Below are 18,348 nucleotides of genomic sequence, written 5' to 3'. Positions count from 1 at the left end.
GTCGTTCCCGCCCCCCTTTTCTCCCCGCCCTAATAAGGGGAGGAAACCGGCAACGGCTCTCCCAGCCCCGCGCGCGCCCGCCGGCCGCGCCGCCCCGCGGGGCGCCCCCAAACCGTCACCGCTCCCCCCGTCCCCGCCCGAAAGGTCGGCCCTATTAACCGCACCACCCTCCCTTCACCCGCACCTCACGCCGTGTTCCCGCCGCCGGCCACTCCTCGGCGGCAGGTGTCGCCAGGGCCTGCGCCTCCTCTCGCGTTTTTTGTGAGGAAGCGGCCTCTCCCTGCCCCGCCTGCCCCCCCCCGGCGGCACCTCAGGGGTGCACAGGACCCCCCCACCGCCCCGAGCAAGCCAGTGCTTTGGCAGCCCCGGCTTTGAGCGAAGAGGGCTTTTCACACTCCACAGGGAAGATCCACATGAGGTGCTCCTGGCCGTCTCACTCTTCTACTTCTCACCTTAATTTTTCCACTCACTCATTTCATTAATATCCCTCCTCGCTGCAAATACCCTTCCAAACCTCCTCTCAACGTCCCTCTGAGGAAGCCTTGGAAATTTCCCCGTGCGAAAAGGTATTTCAGATCCTATTATGGGTGATTAACAGCAGAATGTCACACAAACTATTAAATTAAGGCGACATCAAATTAAAAGAGCAGCCTTGGCTGTGTTTTGCCACAGATCCTCCACTTTCCTCTCACATCTGTGGAGACAACAGGTAAATGACTCTGAAGGGGTAGAGTTAACATTTTGTATTACAGTGTGAGCTTAATATTTTGTCTCTTGGCGGTGGAAAGTGAAGATGTAGCGTTTATCAGCCTTTCATTCAAAACTCCTTCCTTCCTTAAAGAGAAAAATCTTCTTTCACCAAGATTCCCTGGTGCTTAAGGTCCCCGTCAGTCTAATTCTGGCTTTACCAACATCACCATAAAAAGATTCATGTGAAGGTGCAGATGGTGATGGTTAATGTGCAGGGGGAAGGAATTGCATTGCATGTGATAGCAAAAATAATATTGACATTATGAAGCAAGGGGGGAAAAAAGTGACAGAAATACTATCATCAATTGCCTCTGCTGAAGTGCTGCACATGTGGCTGAGGTTTTTTTTTTATATTGGAGGTTGCAGCTGAACTTCAGTTTCCATCTAGGCACTAAACATAGATGCCACATGCAACCTGAAACCAAACATCAGCCTGTGGTAAAACAAATCCTTGATCCTAGGTACGTGTGCAAGGCAATGCACTGGATTCATTACTCTCTGCTTATTTGAAAATTTGGAACTCAAAAGCATAAATTAAGGACGCATCTGGAATTCTCTTCTAACATGGCTTTAAATTATCTTGAAGAACAAGTGAGAGATGAGTGATAAAGGCACAATTAGATCAATATATCATCCACTTTGAAATCTCTTAAACCTCTTTGCTGTTATTAATTACAATCAAATATAAATGTTAAATATCTAATATAGGCTAATATACAAGCTAGAGACAATTCTTATTCAATCAGCCTATTAAATACTCCAGCCACCTATGAGAAAATGGGGAGCAGGTTCTATCAGACACCTTAAAAGCCTGTCCATTTTTCAGTTCTTGTTTTTATTCACACTGCATTTACAGCAGAGTCTGCAAATGTTGCGACATTTCTGCAGAAGCCAGCTGAGCATCTAGAGCATCCATTTATTTGCAGCGGAGCTTACATAAGATGGAGAATACATAATCAAAAGGCAGTGGTTTAAAACCATCAGGTTTTCAACCGATTTTGTTTGTTGTATGTTTATACTCTTTTTCTATCCCTTTTCAAGCTAGTATGATTTGGGGATTTCCTTTGTAATGAAGATCTTTCCTCTATCCTGGATGTTTTTGCAGCAGCACTGGTTACCAGGAGAAATGTAATTTCCTTACTGTATTTTTTTCCAATAGCAGTGAGAATTTCTACTTTTGTGCTATAGTAAAAAAAACCCGAACTAACACAAAACCACACTCTTGTGAGCCTCTGGTTCAGCACAGTTCCTCCTTCCCCTGAGAAACTCACAGCCCTGGGCTTTCCTTATACTGGAAAAATGGGCCATGTTAAGAAATATGGGCCCCACACACAGCCAGAAGCAAGGGCCCTGAGAGCATCATTCCCCTTCCTGGAGGTCTGGCACCCTGGGCTCACTGCCAGCCTAGAGATAGCGCAGCTGACAGCTGCCCCCCTTCCCACTTGTGACCTTGGAAGCAGGGCTGCGAGGAGGCCTCAGCGAGGGCTAACCTCCCCCTTCCCATGGGAGCTGCATTTCAGCTGAGGCTCGGGTGCTTGGCCCTGCCTTGAGCTACAGTTACAGCCGTGTGACAGCCATGCCTGTATCCCATCAACCCGGACCTGTCAGCCAACTTGCTGGCCAGACCTCAGAGCTGCCTCATTGCTGTGAACTTGCCTGCTGATCGCAGGGCTGTGTCCATCCCCAATTGCTATCACCAGATGTGACTCACTAACTTACATTCCCGGCTTGACCTCAGACCTGTCCCACCACCATGGACTTGTCTGGAGATCTGGACTCTCTGTTGACCCCAGCTGCCACCTCCACGCCTGCCCTGCTCAGATCCTGTGGGACAGGGCCCTGGACAGCGAGGTCCCTGCTCCACCGGCCGGCTATGTTACAGCTCTTGGCTTCTTGTCCCTTAGGGAGCAGCTGGCCCTCGCTGTCCCCTGACACCAGAGTACTATGGCACATACAAGAATACCAGATGACTTTCACAGAACCCAGACCCATGATCTATCTGGATCAGCATCTTTTCTCTTTACAGGGACTAGTTCTTCCAAAACACACACTGCCATTCAAGAACAAGATCCGGGTGGAAGTGAAAAGGGAAAACAGGGTACGCATCTTCATCAAAGGGGCTGAGTGAAGAGTTATAAATCAGCCAACCTCCATTTGTTATCTGAAAAGATAATGAAACAAGCTGTTCGGCAATCAGTGTGCAAGCAATAAAGTGATGAGAAACAGGCAGTGTGCCTTTGTCCAGAACAAACCATGTCAATGTAACCCGATTTATTTCTTTGCTGAGATAAGTGACTTAGTATGTGCTGAAAGGAATAAATGAAACATATTTTGACTTCAGTAGGGCTTTTGACATTGCCTTGGACACCACTCTCGTAAAGGCAAATAGGGCTCAGGCGGAATTAACATGAGAGGGGTGTGTGATTGAAAAGCACTTCCCAAACTGTAGCAATGGATATTTTCCTGTCAATAGGAAGGTATATCAAATTAAGAGATCTGATCTCTCTGCTAGGATTGATTACTTTAATTAGTGACTTGAATGGTGGAATTGACCTTTGACTTCAAACTTCTGCAAATAACACTGAGTTGGGCAGTACCACACTTTGGAGGCAAAGATTTGAACAAAAGTTTAACATTGCTATATCGCAGAAAGAGCCTCAAAACAGTGAGATGAAATTCAATAAAGAGAAGCACAAAGTATTACAGTTTGAAAAGAAAACTTGAATTCTGAAATTCAAAATGAGGAAAAAATGTGTAGTCTTGGGTAGGATACCAAAACGTACTACCACTCAGGGCAAATACTTTAAGAACTCTGTAATTCTGCATTGGAAAGTGTGGGCTGTATGGAGAGCCACTTCTTTGTCATGAGGACAACGTGACTAGGGAGGGACAACACCCTGACACCACACTGATCTCCCGATTTGAAATACGCACCAAATGACACAAAAAATATTTGCAGCTGCCAGAGCTACCTTGGTTTGCAGAATACCGGCCTTGTGCCACCTGTCACATTGCTCTGAGCAACTTGGTATGGCCCTGACATGCTTTCACTTTGCCATGCCTCCTCCTGTTGCCTGAAGCCTCTTCTCCTTGGGAGAAGATGTGCTCCCCAGTCTCCTCCCTCCGGCACATGCTAGGCCCTGCCAGAGGGACCTGTGGGTCTGCAGAGGGCAGTGGGTGAGAAGGGAGCTGTAGGATTCAGGAGCCCTGAGCTCTACAGGGTGGGGAGGGGAAGGCACAAAGTGGCTTGACAGTTGCCCAGGACAGGTACTGGTAAGAGGCAAGACAGAGTCAGAATTGCTCAGAGGTGACATTGCACAGGTCTCCTGGTCTGCACCGCATGATACTGCGTGGCTGAAAGGCAAACTCTTCATGTTGGAGTGTCCATCTTCCAGCAGTTCTCAGATGGGGTTTTTTTCCCTTAATACCACTTCTTGGGTCTCTGACAAAAGGCAGGGGTACTAGAATGGCAGTCTGCTTCAAGAAGAACACAGAAATCACTGACAATTGTTTTGTTTTTTTCTCTTGGCAGAGATCACACAAAAGCCCGAAGATGAAAATGAGGGCATAATGCACGCTGGCTCATTTTACTGAGCTTTGCAACTTTTCCTCCAAAGACGACAAGTGACCCCCAGGAAATCTCTGTCTCCAAAACAAACCCCACAACTTAGAAAGCTTCTGTGGCCAGAACCACCACAGTTGGAGGCTGCAGGCTGGCTTTATGAAACTGTGGCTCCAACAAGTTCATCCTCAGTCTGAAAAACCTTTCTGGTTGCTTTCCAGTAACGCTCAGTCTTCTCTGACTTAAAAGTGCATTCCTCCACCATGGGATCTGACACACTTCCCAGACGTGTTTTCAACAGGAGAACACGGGAGGGGTAAGCCGTGAGAGAGACAGACCCCTGGCCCTTTCACAGCCCGGCGATACCACTCTTATCTTGCTGAAAAGGTGAAGAGTATCACGGTATTGTTCATAGCAGCTTCATGAATGCCTCAAAGAACGTAAGACGCACCAAGCTGTGCTGGAATTAACGAAGTGACATTTTGCTGCAGCCTTTCACACCTCTGGGCTGAACTAAAAGATGAGGGGCATTTATCCCAAAGTTATGAGCAACCAAAAGTAGAGGTTGGGGACGGCCCATGAGCCTGACGATGCCGGCGCACCCCTAAGCTCCCTGACGACCGTCTGACAAGGCCGGCTCAGAATTTGGGGCTGGGCACAGGGAGGAGACCCTCCTCCCCAGGGCTAGCCAGCCAGCCCGCCGGCCTCCCCTTCCCTCCGGAGGGTCCTTCCCCGGAGAAGTTGCTCGGCGACCCCCCGGTCGAGGGGCGGGGGTGTCCGGGGCTGCCTCCCCGCCTCCCGGCTATTTATTTAAATTGCAAATACGAGCGCCTGGGCTCTCGCCCTGCCGAAGAGAGAGCGCGTCCGGCTGCCGCAGCGGGCGGGAGGCTGCCCGGCGGCGGCAGGGACGAGCCCATGGCCGGCGGGGGGGCGGCCCCGGCCCCCGGGGCTCTGCTCTGCGCCCTGCTCTGGGCGGCAGCGGCGGGGGGCAGCCCCGCTCCTGGCGCCTTTGGCCGCGTCTACCGCGGGGCCGTGAATATCAGCGCTGAGCGGGTCTACGCTTTCGCCTACAGCAGCGAGCCCGGGCAGGTAGGAGCGTGCGTGTGTGTCCTTCCCTCACGCCCCCTTCCCCAGTGCTGCGGGGAAATGCACCCTGCCGCTCCCCCCACCCCGATTTGGGCGGGGAGGGGGGCGCCGGGTCCACCGATGTGCGGGAGCGGGCCGGACTCTCCCTCCGCGCCCGCCGTCCTGCCCGCAATCCTCCCGCCGCCGCGGGATTCGGTTCGGATACCAAATGCCGGGCGGGGGTTTGGTATCCAGCGCTTCGAGCGGCACAAACGGGTTTAAAGTCTGGAAGGGAATGATGAGGGTAATAGTACTACCTAAAAAAAAAAAAATAAAAAAATAAAAAAAAAAAAGGTGAGGCGGGGAGCGTGTGCCTTTTTAAATACCATTTTTCACCGTGTAGGATCCGGGTGCTCTCCCCTGGGAGGCGAGGCTGGGCTGCGCGGGTGCGGTGCGAAGAGGCTGCTAAAGGCAGGGCTGTTTGACGGGAGAAGGAAACCTGTCATTTGTGTATGCCTAGCTGTTGCGGGTTTCCCCCCTCCCCCTTTTTTTAATGCCGTGTTTATCTCAAGTTATCTAAGTGGTACCTTGGAAACTCTGCCCCCGTTGTTTGGATTGGGCGTTAATTGCTGGGTGAGATGTTCTGATGTACCAAAGGATGGTGAACCCGGCACGTGAGTCTTCCCTCCTGTCCTCGGTTGTACAGAACAAGAGAAATGGAAAACATCTTTTTTTTTTTTTTCCCCACACTATATTTATAATGCTTTAATATGAAGGGAGTTGGTAGAGACCATGATAAAAGGGGGAAGGGAAGGTGGATTTTTTTTAATAGTCCCTTGCTTTGCTTTATTTGGAAATTCCAAAATCCGGACCTTTAAAAACTTGTCTTTCTTCTATTATGTGTGTTACTATGTAATAAAGTGCACCTGGTATTTATGGGGCAGGAGTTAGGTGTGGGGGCTATGATGCAACTTACTTAACTGTTGGGTGTCACCACTGAACCCAGAAGGCCAAAAGCATGCTTTGGGCACAAACCTTCTTGTAGAAGTTGCTGGTGACGTAAGTTAGGCTTCTTTGGGTGTTACAGGTATTGGGTATGATGACGAGGGCCTGTTGGCAGACCAAATGTTGTCTGGGGCTTGTTAGCAGAGACAGTGTGCAGATTGACTTCAGTTAAAATGAGTCTAGTTCCTCCAATTTAAGGTGCTCTTTGAAGCCATGTGTTTTGCTGGACACTCTCCAGCAATAAGTTTTGTCTCCTGGAGAACAGAACTAGGGTGATAGCCGCATGGGAGGAGGCAGGGAGGGAGTACCTTGCTGCTCAGTGGTGTTTCTGGGTATCTAAATGCGTCTTCTGCTTGATGGCTACTTTCAGACATGGCTGTGAAGAGCCACCCAATCCAGACTACTGGAAACTTTTAAGCGGAAACTTTAGCGGACTAATCTCCATGTTCGTGTATGCTGGAACGTGATGTCTCTGCAGAAATGCTGAGCTGATCAAGAGCATATCTAAAAAGCAGAACTTCAGGTTTGAGGCTTAATATTTTTTTGATGCAGAACTCTCCAAGCACTGCCATGAACATGCTTAAAGGGGGTCATGCAACCTTCTCCTGCTATGAAAACAAATTTGGAAGAGGAAAAACACTTAAACAAAGATGGACTGTGCTAGGAGGCTTTCTGATGAGGGCTACCCAGAAATGTTCTAAGGATAGAGAAGGTCCTGGAGAACAGAAGCCTCTTGTGGCCTTTCAATATTTAAAGGGGGCTTATTTTTTATAAGATGGAGAGAGGCTTTTTGCCAAGACTGTAGTGACTGGACAAGGGGCAACGGTTTTAAACTGAAAGAGGGTAGATTTTGGTTGAACATAAGGAATACTTCTTTTTTTTTTTTCTTTACAATAAGGGTGGTCAGACACTGGAGCAGGTTGCCTAGAGAAGTTGTGGATGCCTTGTGTTTGGAACTGTTCAAAGTTGGGTTGGATAGGGCTTTGAGCAACCTGATCTGGTGAAAGTCCCTGCCCACAGCAAGGGAATTGGACCAGATGATCTTTAAAAGTCCCTTCCAGCCCAAACCATTCTATGATTCCTCACTGAGAAGGCCTACAGATGCTATTCCTGAGCTGAACTAGCAGAAGCCTTCAGGAAGATGTCTGGCCTAATTGGGATAATTGGCTGTGCACAGCCCCTCTGCAGGTGCTGTTCTGAGCTAATGAGAGGCAAGCATGACTGGGTCTCCTTTTGCCAGCCTGGTCAGAGGTACAGGTTGATTTGTTCTGGTCGTCCTGCATCTCCCTGATGATGAGGATTGCTCAAGGTTTAGAAGCTTGGTAGTGGAAATTTTTACTTTAATCTGGTATTGTGCTCTTGTAGGCAGGTTTTTCTTGTGCAAGAGTTGGGAAGATAGTTAGGGGCATTCTGTCCATTGCATAGTTGTTGGACCTTCTGAAGGAATGCAAGTTCTGCAAAAACTCGGTGTATTAATCCTTGCATTTCAGTGCGGTCTAGCCTCAAACTCTTAGTGAGTGAAGAGTCAGACAACATTTGATGATTGCCTGCCACTTGTGAGCTCTCTGCTATTCCTGGTCTTTTCAGTCTCCTCCTGTCTCTGTGCTGATGACAGGTCAGCCAGAAACCTCCAGTACCTTGAGGGTAGATACTACATGGGCCATTAACCTTAGTTATAGGAAATTTAATTGAATAAAAAGAGCATTTCCATGTGGAAGGGCTGCAGTGGGTGAGTTTAATTGCTTTCCCTCTGAAGCAAAGCCAGATCTGGGGTGGTCTGGCTCTGAAACAGGGATTTGTTTTCTTGATGCTGTGGGTTCTGCTGTTTTTCCCTCTCTGCTGCCCTCTCTTATGAGGGCAGGCCTACAAAGCAAGTGACAACTTGGAGCCAAGGGCAAGGTGTGAGGGCTGGCTTGTGACCCATCAATCCTCTGTAAATGTTCTGGTTGCTCATGTGCTATGGCTGCCAGGCCACATCTGAAAAAGCAGCTGAATAGAGCAGTACTTGAATGATGGATGAGATAAAGGAGGGAACAAGAACATTACTCCTGTTTTGTGCTTTAGGGACTTGTCGCTTTCTGAAAAGAGTTGTGCTTGCCTGATCTCGGAGGATGTTCTTCATCCACATAATCTTCCTTACTCCCTGGGATACAGGTATGCATGCACAAGGGAAGGGGGAAAGCACATCCTGTGAGATTGCTCATGAGCAGACATATATAAGGTGAAGAAAGTACAACTCAGGGCTCTGGAGCAGAGCTGCTTTGAGACAAGCAAGTCACTTCTGTGTGTAAAATGAAAATAAGGGTACTTACATGCTGACCTAGGCACCTAGCTGAAACTCTTAAGCATGTGTACAGTGACAGATCTCTTCTGTGCCTGTGTTTAAGGAGAAAAACCTTCCTGTGTGCTGTGCAGAAATACCCCACCTTGTGTCTTGAGGCAGGAGAGCTGTCAGGCCCTTTTCTACTTGGCAACTGGTATTTAGGCCTTAATTCCTGAGGTGGAGCTGTAAAAGTCAAGGTGAGCTGAGCCACCTCTGCTGCAAGGGTCTTCTAGAGTTGGCCTGTGAACAGAGGGACATGTCCAACTCCTTCCTCATGGTGGAAAGTCTTCATTTGTTATGGGGTCATCTTACTGCTTTTCTAGTTCCCTTTTCTCCTCCTAGCTGCACTTTGAAATTTTCCTCTCTGCACAGCTGTTCGTTTAATGTGTAATTGTGAGTGTAAAAAATGCAGTTATAAAACCAGCTGTTATGCTCTTCACTATGCACCCATACTCTAACAGCAAAGGCAGATGTGCACTATTAGAAGTCTGGTGAACAATTAGTTGGGCAAGCAGGATTGTCTTATTTTAAGAATGTTTAAGCTGGAGACATCCAGGATGAGGAGGAAAAAAAAAAAGAGCACGCTCATGAGGATCTTCAGTTGCACCTATTCAACATGTCCTTACTTGGGAGGGAGAAGGGAAGGAGAATTGATTTGCTGGAGCTGCCTGTGCAGTGTATTCCTATCCAGAAGACTGAACAACAGTTGCAAAGTTATTTCTGCTGGATTTACTGTTGACTGAAGGAGGCTTTACGTGACAAGTGGGAGAAGCTGCTTAATTCCATGATTGCAATAATACAAGGGCTTCCAAAAACAGAAAAAAAAAAAAGGTGTGTGGGGGAGTACTGAGGGAATTCAGAGTGAATGACTCTTCACCGCTGTAAGCTCTGGCAGTTCCTAATGGTTAATCTGCTGAAAACACTAATGCCGCTTGTGGGTATTTCCTCTACAAAGTCCTGAGTGGTGCAGGAGAGGGTATCATGAGGAAGTCAACTGGAGACAACAAAAGCTCTTCCTAATCAGAGCTCAGGTCAGCTGAATGCCTGATTGGAAGATACATGGACTATATTTAGAAAACCAAGTGTCTTTCAGGAGAATGAGTTTTCGACTTCCCATTCGTAGGCAAAGCTGCTGCAATCCAGACACAGCTCTTGGACATTCATGCAGTGCATCTTGCTTTTGATGAGCTCAAAAGCTGAGCGGTGGGCTGCACCTATAGGATAAGCGCAAAAGCTGAGCAGTGAACTGAACCTATTTTAGGAGAAAGAGTGGGTGATATTTTCCTCCTCCTCCTCCCTTGCCAGGACTAGGAACAGAGCCCCAATCTCAGTTCCCATATGGCCCAGCCTTACTGTAAGCCATGATTGGCAGTAGATTAAGCTGTGGCTTCTCTGCTGAGCAGTTGTGCCATGTGAGGATGCCTAGCTCTAGAGTGACTGTTTCTTATGTAGAGTCTATCTGAGTGGTCGTGAGTGAAAAATTACCCCCAGTGAATGGATGAGAGAGGCTGTCTGCCGCCATTGAGGCTTGGTAACATCATTTTACTTAATTCTTTCATGATTGCAGATGGGGGGAAAATTGACTGACCTACAGGAAGAGAGGAATCAACACTAGCAAGAGGAACGGAAGTCTTCCAATTAGATGCCTTAAACTTTGAGACCCTCTAGTAGAGACCAAGTGCCTTTTCCAGCCCCAAGAGTGTGATGCATTTGGGTTCCTCTGTCTCCTGCTGAATGGGTCTCTTCCAGCCTAGGTGTGGATGGCAGTTACACTTCCTTTGTCTAGGTGAGGAGCCAGAACTGGAATTCACCAATATGTTCCTCTGGGATTGTGTGATGAGTCACTTGCTCAGACCAAGCTATGTGTCACAGCTGCTGGGAAACTCCTTGATCTCCTATACGGGGCAGCCTGGATTAATAAGTAGCAGTGATCACATCTGTGTGTGCTGTTCTCTGCTCTTTCACATGTGAATGTAGATCTAACTCCAGCAGCAGCCTTGTCTGTTATAACTCCAGGAATAATTTTTTCACCTTTTGCTTCTGAGCTGGTTTTGAGCTTCATGTGTGGGACTCTTCAGGCTGGAACTAACCTACCTCAGAGCAATTCCCTTGCTCTCCTGCATGGCTTCTCCATAATGTTAGTCTTGGCTCCAGCCCAAGTTTTAGCCCACAGCTATGTCATGCATGCAATAAAACTTCACTCTGCTGTTTGGAGGCAGCTGAACCTGAGCTGTAATGAGGGAGAACAGGTTAGATTCTCTCTTTCCTTAATGCTGGGTGGAAGCCCACCACTTTAGCCTCAAAGATGCAGATAAAAACCAAGTAAATTGGGAAGACTACAAATGTTTGAATGAGAAGATCTCCTAAGGTCAGTAGAGCTCCTGTTACTGCATGATCTCCAGGGCCTGAATGCTGTTGCTTTTTGGTTGCTGGCTCTGGTCTGTTCACCACAGGACACTGTAAGGGCCTCAACACACAGTTTCTGAAGCTTAATGCTAAATTCCTTATGAGGCAGAAATGTAGGCGCAATGTCAAATCTAGAAAAATCAAAGCAAATTATAGTATTTGATGTCTGAAGCCAAGCAAGGTTCAACAGAATCCCTTTAGAATAACTTTTGTGCATATAATTTATCTTTTTTAAAAGAAAACAACCAACCCTAGGAGGTGACAGCATAGGCAGTGTAGAGCACACAGCACTTGGAATTCTCTTGCTGCTTCTCAGTGGGGTCTCTTGGCCATTCCTCACCCTGCCCACAGTCAGGCAGAAAGCTCTTGCTTACAGGAGAAAGCAAAAGTAGACTATGAGAGAAATGGGGATCTTGTGAAAACATGAACTTGACTGTTGCTTTCCGCAGCAGAAAATACAGTCTTGAAAACTTTGGCTCTGGCAAAAATGGGATATCCAAAGTGAAAGAATTGGTGTGGGAGATAGCTTTGCTTTGAGCTGGGGGTGGGATCATGTGCCTGCCTGAGATCCCTTCAAACTTAAATTATTATTTGGCTTTCAAGGATTTTGTTTTTTGTGAGTTTCCCTACCTAGAGGGGCAGAAGAAGTGGCTGTCAGTTCACAGGCTTTAGGAAAAAAAGCTTGAGAGTCTGCTCTGGTTTCTTGCAAGGTGGCCTGCTGACCTTCAGATGGTAACTTCAGTGCTGGCAAGAATTTTATTTTTATTTCTAATATGTAAGCTAATGCTGTAAAGCCTGATAACTTGCTAGTGAACAAAAACATCTCTTTTGAATGTGGATGTTGTTCTAAACCTTAAAATCACTCTCTTCTTGTTGGGCTGTCCTATTGTTTAAAATCAAAGCTGATCAAGTTTTGTTCTTCCATTTGACGCCCCCTCCTCACCCCTCAAGATGTTTAGATTAAAAAAGAATTTTATTTTTTTTTTTCAGAATAAGAGCAGCTTCATCAAAATGTCTCTCCTCAGACTGAACTCTTTCCAAGAGCAGTGCAGCAATTTATAATACAAACATTTGCATTGTAAGTGGAGGCTGAAATGTCCTTGAATAACTTGTGCAGAAGTTGTTGGGTAGGAAGGTGTGGTTTTCCTATACAGACCTCATCTGCTCTTTCAGGGGATATTTAGGGAATGAAAGTGCAGTCTGTAAAAGCTGTATTGCAAGGGTGTGCCATCTGCTCGGTGTGAGAATATAACTTAATATGTTTGCATAAGCAAACACTATTTCCTGTTGGGTATACTTTGAGAAACACAGAGGATTTAAGAAACAGGCTTCCTTACTTTCTTTGTGCTGAGGTTTTTCTTTGGACATAGGAGTAGCTACTTAATGAGGTTTAAAACAATGATTTTTTTTTTATTATTTTTTTATTTTTTTTTTAAGAAGAGAAGACAACAGGTAGGCTACATAATTTAATCCACATCTGAAGTGTCACTGAGGTGAAGAACTTTGGAGCCAAGAAAGAACCAGATATTTGTGTTGTGACAGTAATCTCTGGAGTTATTGCTGTGAGCTTGAGGTGGTGGCAAATTTGGAAAGGTTATAAACCCTTTTGTTTCAAGGGTTACCCTAGCTCAGAGTTCCAGCTGCTTTGGGTTAGGAAGATGCTATTTATTAGAGAGTAGTTTGTTCCTTAACTGGCTGTTCAAAAAAGGATGTATTTGTTTATTTTTAACATCTTCCTGAAGTCTGAGGGTGGTCAGAAACAGGTACCTACTTCATCGAGCATGGCAACTCCTAGTTGTTCTTTCTGGCTGTCCTAGAGACTCCCTAGTGACATTGGTTAGAGGACAAAATTTGAAAAAAGGAAAAAGATAAATATTAACATACTTGGTATTTGTATTACTTCCATTCATGCTGCACAGATAGTGTTGCAAACAAGTGGACTCATGGGAATGTCCATGGCAGGCTGTAAGTCCACACAGCGCATTTACTTAAAGTGGAACTTTGAAATGAAAAATATTAATCCTGTAACAATCATGTTAAAGTCACTAAGGCTATGCTTGACATACGCAGAGTCTGTCACTTAGTGTATGCTGCTTTGGATATTTAACACTTCTGGCAGAAATGCTGGAAAAAAACTGTGGGCCAGGGTTATTCGACAGATTGCTTTTGGTGATTAAGACTTATTGACATTATGGCACAAAGTCAGACAGAGGAAGGCTGAGAGGGAATGCTCCTCTGAACTCCACTTGCTTTGTTGTCAGACAGGAGTGGGGCGCGTATCTCATAAGAGGGCAGGCAAGGGGTTCTGTAACGCCTGTCACTCTGTCTTATAACCATTTTCCTTCAGGATCTCAACTTCCCTCTGTTGTGTTGTCAGTGGGAAGAGGAGCCAAGTTTGACAGTGACAGGTGTGTGCTCCATTTATGGCCTCTCTTGCTCTTGTCCATCTGGCTTAATCCTACTTCACTTTAATTTCAGGGTTTATATAAAAATGAAGCACCTCTTTCTTCTAAAACAGCAAACAGCAGCAATTCAGTGGCTCTTGAAGATGTATCCTCTGCTGAGACCTTCCATTGTAACTAGCAGCCTGTGTGTTTGCTTGCCGGATGTCTTCCCTGCCCACCAGCTTGGCTTGGTGCCTTCTCAGGCCCACAAGCAAGTGCTGTCGTAACGTGGAGCGATAATGTCCGATGGTCTGGCAAGGAGTGGCTTGCGTGTGGATGTGGCGGAGAGCATGGCGAAGCCCTGGTGTGATTTGAAGGTTTTGCTTAGCATGAGGTGGTGGAAAGGAATCCACAGTAAAGCCTGTGAAAACCTTTGCTTGCAGCAGAAACTGTTGTTGCAACCTCCTGCCTGCCCTTAAATTCATGTCCCTGCAGTCTTAAGCTGATGTGTAATCTCTGTGGGAAATGTAGACTTAATAATCAGTCCAAGGACTCTTCTGTGTCAACAAGAGCTTGGTTTATTTTGCTTAATATTTGCAGCCATGTTGGTCCTTTTCAGCTGTGTGAATTTGGGACCGGCTCCTTCTGCCTGTTCCCATCTAAAGAATGGAATTCAGATGCACTTTAAAAAAAAAAAATCTATCCTTTTTTTTTTTTTTTTTTTCCTCCTCTATCTCCAGGGTGGTGGTAGAACTGAAGTACAAATATTTGTCTTTCCTGGTCTAACATGTTTTTATGTAGTGCTGAGAGCTCGCTCTTTATTTGGCTGTCTAACTGCTCTGTCCACCTCGAAATACGGAAAAAAGCTCAAGGTCAGTCATCTGAGAAACAAAACTGTTATGAGCTGGGTTAGTGAGTAGAGATGGAGATGGCAGAGGCTTGGCAATGGGAAGGAATTTGAGGAGCAGAAGTTTCTGAAGCAGTCCTGACCCTGCCTCAGCCCTGCAGTACAAAAGGCAGTAATATGGGTATTGCTGACAAATGTTTGTCCAGGGCCTGGCTGTCAAAGGGAGTCAAAATAAGGTTGTTTCCTGAGATCCAGCCTGGACTGTCCCACCTCAGACCTAATCAGAGGTGTTTGCAGGAGGTGAGGATTTCAGCTTGGAAGGTACAGATGAAATCTAGCACCTTATTATAGTACCAATGTAGATAGCCTCCTTCTATGTGTGTGTACAAGGGGAAGGGAGAGGTGCAGCTAGTTTTCTGCAGTGATGGAAACAGTCTCTGGTCCCAAGTGAAGTTCCGTCAGCAGTGGTGGCATTGAAGAAGGAGACGGCAGCTTGGTTGACCCTCTTACTGCCCAGGCAAAACTTCCTCCCTGCTTCACCCATGCTAAGTGAGTAGGGGTGGATGCAGAGGAGGCTCATTGTATTTTGTTCTAGTGTGTGGGATTATTATTATTTTTAAATAAAAGCTGTGCTTTTTAGCTGGAGTTCCTCTTGTCTTTACATGCAGTGTAGTTAGGATCTTATTTCTGCGTTGGGATGGAGAGGTGTATGTGATGGGAGCAGTGGTTCTGTAGCAGGAAAGGGTTCCTGTGTCAGAACTGTTTGTTCTTAAAATGAAATAATCTTTGGAAAGGTGTGGAGGGAGAATGATGTTTCAACTAAATAAATCACCTTTTTTTTTCTTTACCCTCTGCTTTTTTTTCCACTCTTCTAAAAATATTTTGCTGGAGATGATGCCCTTGAGGCAAACACCAAATGCTGACTTTCAAAGGGAAAGATGGTACTACCAGCACTGGCTCAGTGGTGAATTAATTAAATCTGCTGCATGAAAATGTATATATCAAGACAACACGATCTAACAGCAAAACATGGAATAAAATGTTAAGGTAGGCTAATTGGAAGAAGGCCTGAAAAAGCACAAACATTAGTTCATAAGTGATACATTGTTATCCCTGTCCTTTGTGATGCTTCTGCCAGACAGTTTACCCTGCCAGGCAAAATGTCTTTCTCCAAGACACTAATTAGGGTTCCTTCTACTCTATAGCACAAAATCAGCCAGAGAATGACAGCAAATGAGAGAAGCCTTGCTTGCAGTTAAATGTTGATCCTTTCTCCACTTGCTCAAGCTTCCTCATAATTGCACCTAGATTCTGCTAAACTTTGTTGCTCTGATATCTCCAAGCTCATTTGCAAGTGGTGAGGAGGATCTGGGAACTTCTTGAGTAGGTTTTATTGCTTGAGCACCTGTTTTATTGCTGTGTTTTGGAGGAAGAGCTATTATGTCAGGCAGAGGCCCATCGACCTCTGAGGGGGAGACCAGAGCTGCATCCCAGGGCTGAGATCTGGTCCCTCCACTGGAAGTGCAGCATTTGCCCACAGGAAGCCCTATATTACTGCGGTGAAGGCAGCAGGGTAAATAACTAGATGGGCTGGAGCCTCAATCACAGTCTGTCCAACTTCGTAATCTCTGTTTCCTGGGCTTTTATTATAAAGATTTTGGTGGAGTTAGATGGTGTGATGCTCCTGATTGATCTGGGCTGTGTACAAACATGGGAAGAGCAGTGAGTTGTTAATATATTGAGATGAAATTTCAAGTGCACTGGGATCTTCTTAATGAGCTGCTCTGTAAACGTTGCTTGTGACTTTTTGATGTTCCTCTCTGTCTGAAGCACCCTATTTGAGTGTGGCTTGGGAAGCAGTTTTGCCTGTGGAGGGTGCAGAGAGAAAGGTGAGAGGGATGAGAAGTGTAATGGAATCACACCTGTGAGCCCATACTGAGGCCAGAGGTGGTCCTGCCTCGATGCAGCTGGATGCTGCCCCAGATGTTGACCTACGAGAGCTCAAGGCACCTGCCTGTGGGCTTTTATAAAGGGAACAGTGCAAGGGAGCTCTAACCAGCTGTTACAGGGAGCAAAAAACAGTGCTAAACACAGGCAAGGTGGAGAGAAGTCATATATGGTGGTAATATAGCATAATCCAGTTTCCATGTGGGTAAGAAATGAGAGTAAGTGCTTAGATTTTAAGGAATATGGAGTCTTGAGAATCTTGTCTCCCTCCTCCTGGTAATTGTGTTTCTTACTAGCATAACACTAGCAATATTATAAGCTAGTGGAAGTGGCAGCAAAGCTGAGTAAATGTTGTACGTGGTGTATAGTCAGCTTAGTTTTGTGGAGAGGGGGAAAGCAAATGAGGAGTCTAACAGCTGGATCACAGCAGAGAGAAGGGACCTTCTCTCCCCTCTCAGGCTTCTCCCTATCAAAGGAGACCAGACCAGACCAAATCACCAGATCACTTGTTTCCCTTCCCTTGCCCTCTCTGGGATAGATAGGAAACTGTTTGTTTGGGTTGTTTTTTGTTTACTATAAGCGTGATCAAGTACTGTAAGAGGTCAGGTTGCTCAGAGTGGTTGTGGAGTCTCCACCCATGGAGATATTGAAGTATTGCCTCTAATTGCTTAATTAGAAGCTGTCCACTCCACTCCAGACTGGTAATGATGCCCAGCCAGGACACACATCCTGCAGTGGGCTGGACTCTTCATTTGTGCACTGGGCAAAGTCTCATTTCAAAGTCAAAGGAACATTTCTGTTCCCTCCTCCCAGCAATGCGATGTTCTAGGTGACCCTGCTTGAGCAGTGGGCTTGGACAAGAGAATCTCCAGAGATCCCTTCCAAGTTCAACTGTTCTTGAATTCTGTGATTTATAACAATGTCCCTTTGAGAGGCACTGTATGGTTGAGCCTTGTAGACAGCAAACATTGTAAGTGTCCTGAACCTTTGCCTTTGTGGTGAAGAGGTGCCACAGGGGCAGTGATTAAACCTTTCTTGTAGAAGGGTGTGGGCTGCAGGATTTGCCCTCTTAGACTGGCCTAGATGCAGAGCAGAAATCCTAGTCCTGTGGCAGCTGTTGCTCTTGATACCCCCAGGGAAATGCTGCAGCCCTTCTCTGGCACAAGAATAAAAGAGGCACAGATAAGCCATGCGTTTATCCTCCAAAACTCATCTTGCACAAACTTTGGTCATCAGGATCAAAGATTAGGCTAGACAGAGGTGTCATTTTGTGGAGGTCAGTTCCGGTAATTTTATAATAACATTGGGATCAGCAATTCATGTAATTGTATGAACAGAATTGCTGTGAGGTCGGATTGCAAAGACTGAAGCTTTGAGGGCCGCCAGGGTTTGAAAAACAGGCTAGCGTCTCCAGGTGAGGCGACAGCAGAGCATCGAAGAGGAGGAGAGTGGGATACTTGAGTGCTGCCCAGAAGGGAGACTTAAAGATCTGTCATCTGGGGAGCAGAAGTTGGGCAACTGTTTGAAAGTGTCAGAAGGATGGGACTTGGAGGGGGGAAAGAGGAGTGCACCCCAAGTACTGCAAATGAGGCAGCTTCTTGGACATTCAGTACTGCAGCAGGAGCTGTGTGCTGTGGCCTGCAGGCTTTGTAAGACCATCCTTCTTAACCTGATGTTTCTGAGGGTCGTGCAGTAGAAACTGTACCGGGGACAGATCTCAGGCTTTGAATGACTGTCACTGTTTGTCCCCAGTTAAGCTCAGAGTTCCTTGCGGCCCTCTGCCTCTTTTTGCACGCTCAGGTCTCAGCATCTGTAAAATGGAGATGATGACGGCCGGCATATAGTGAGTCACTGCAAAATCAAGAGGCCTTTCAGTAGTTGTATATTAAGTCTCTGGGGGAAGCTAAAACTCACAAAAGTCTTTGGTTACCTGAGCAGGCCCTGCAGGCATCTGGAGTGACAGTTGCTGCAGCAGCAGGGCTGCCTGAAAATAGATGATCAGTCCGTAACAGAATGAATGAGTTTTGGTGTTGCTTTTTGTTATCTGAGTAAACATCTA

The 18,348-nt window shown here is 46.3% G+C and overlaps 1 protein-coding gene across 2 annotated transcripts in view; it reads left to right on the top strand.

The window, feature by feature from the left end:
- Positions 1–5,355: 5,355 nt before the first annotated feature.
- Positions 5,356–18,348, top strand: part of SIDT1 (SID1 transmembrane family member 1) — a 46,485-nt gene continuing 33,492 nt past the window's right edge. Inside the window, exon 1 of one of the 2 annotated variants that reach the window (XM_086768285.1) lies at positions 5,356–5,401. The gene's annotated coding sequence lies outside the window, so the exon portion shown is untranslated. The remainder of the gene's footprint in view (positions 5,402–18,348) is intronic. The other variant, XM_086768197.1, reaches the window with a different exon arrangement.

This window comes from Chlamydotis macqueenii, chromosome 1 (assembly GCF_036417535.1).
Source record: "Chlamydotis macqueenii isolate bChlMac1 chromosome 1, bChlMac1.mat, whole genome shotgun sequence".
NCBI lineage: Eukaryota > Metazoa > Chordata > Aves > Otidiformes > Otididae > Chlamydotis > Chlamydotis macqueenii.
Note: the sequence above shows the minus strand (reverse complement) of the source record. Positions and strands in the feature narration are given on the sequence as shown.